The following is a 2,100-nucleotide window of genomic DNA, read 5'->3' as shown; positions in this document are numbered from 1 at the left end:
TTATTTATGTATTCATGACACACACACAAAAAATGTGCTTGTTGACATTGAGAATTAGCCTAGGTCTATTGCCAACTGTTATTTCTCAGACAATCTGGGAACCCATTCAGTTTAACACATGTCTTGAGAGATTATGTTTCAGGAAACAGGTGGGTCAGTTTCAATTAGGTTGAAGTTTGAGATGAGAATGTACTGTAGCATGGTGCACTGTGCAAATGCAACTGTGTTTCATTTGAAGTGTTTACAAGCACCAAGAAAAAAGCTTTTACACGTGTATTTGACCAATTATTCATCAGAATTTGAACTTTTTGCAATTTATTTTGTGAATAATAATAATAAACTTTATTTGTATAGCACCTTTCATGACATGAAATGCAGCTCAAAGTGCTTTACAGAGCCAGAATACAATTACAGTTAGAACCAATGTGTAGGAATGATGAAGCATCTGTGATGGTATTGTGGTTTGATATTGTGGCTTGGTTTTATATTTAAAATCTACGAAGCCAACAGCAAATTTCCAAGACAGAAGAACAATGCTGCTATCTAACATTTAAATAAATATAAATGATAAAACTTTAATTGTATTTTTAATACAGCCATAGCGCACATAGGCCAGCAGGAGTCCCTCGTGTTCAGACCAATAAACGACTACAGTCCACACCTGCCCCCAAGTGACTATTAAGTAGAGGACAAAATATTATCCAAGATGAGCCTGCAGTGGTGGAAAAAGTACTACATTGTTTTACTTAACTAAAAGTAGCATAGCAATACTGCAATGTAGAAATACTCTGTGACAAGTAAAATCCCAGTATTCAAAATTGAATAAAAGTACAAAAGTATTGGTGTCAAAATGTACTTGAAGTACCAAAAGTAGAAAGTACTCATTATGCAGAATGTCCCGTTTCACAAGTTTTCAAATGTATAAAAATCTTTTGAAAATAGCAGATCTACAAGCTCACAACCCACAGTGAATGTACTTACTTTACACAGCTGCTTACGAGCCTGTAGTCTTCTGGCAAGTAATTGTTATGAATAGTCTACCAAGAAAAAAAGGGGAAAAAAGAAAACCCATATATAGGCCAAATATTTTTTTATTTTTTTTAACAATATCATAAATCGCTCTGGCAAAAACGTTGAGCTTTTCTGGACTCCACCATGAAACGTTTATTTAAAATTTAAATTTGGTCGGAGGAAATTAGGAATAATGGTGTTTAAAAGAATGCTGTTATTTAAAACATGTTCAGTAGTAGAAACCATAAAACTGAAGTAAATAAAAACAAACGTTTATTTTATTGTTTGATATGAACGACCACAGATTTAAAAATGATAGAAACGCGGGGTCACAATAATACTGTAGTTTGTGTGTGGGCTAGACGTCAGTATCAGGGATGACGATCTTTATCCACTTCAACTTCAGAGCGTTTATGAACTGTCTCTGTAGATGAAAGGAGTGCTAGCCATGGACCACAAGACGGTCATCTCATGACCGTCATGAGTCATGACATGAATGAACTTCAACACAGTGTTTGCACTTTCTCCCTGTTTGGCCCGTACATATACATAAACGTTCAGATTTCAAATATAAAGTGCTTACCCCCTGCACGATGTTACAATCCTGTACGGGCCCTTAGAAGTACTCGTGTTTCTGTCTTGTTCAATAAAAAGCATTTTAATCCGATTGGTGGCCATTTTCTCATAGAGTTATAATGTATCAGAGTATCAACTAATAGGGTTAGTTGAAACTTGAAAGCATAATGGAGAAAATACGGAGAAAATGGCCACCAATCGGATTAAAATGCTTTTTATCGAACAATACGGAAACTGCGGGTACTTCTGTGGACCCGTACATAATCTTAACATTTGTGGCCATAGGGTCAGCACTTATATTTGAAATATGAACGTTTATGTAGATTTACGGATTAAAAAGGGAGAAAGTGCAAAAACTATGTTAAAGTTCATCCATGACTGTCACAGTCATGTATCAGGTCTATGCCACTGCCTACCGCATGGCCAAAACAGCCCGAGAACCACAATATCCATGTTATGTCAGGTGACCTGACTTCCCCTAGTAGGAAGCGTATTGACCAAAATATCGGACCG

The sequence above is a fragment of the Gymnoscopelus braueri genome (assembly GCF_963280865.1).
Source record: "Gymnoscopelus braueri genome assembly, chromosome: 3".
NCBI classification, from domain to species: Eukaryota; Metazoa; Chordata; class Actinopteri; order Myctophiformes; family Myctophidae; genus Gymnoscopelus; species Gymnoscopelus braueri.
This window is presented reverse-complemented; position numbering follows the sequence as displayed.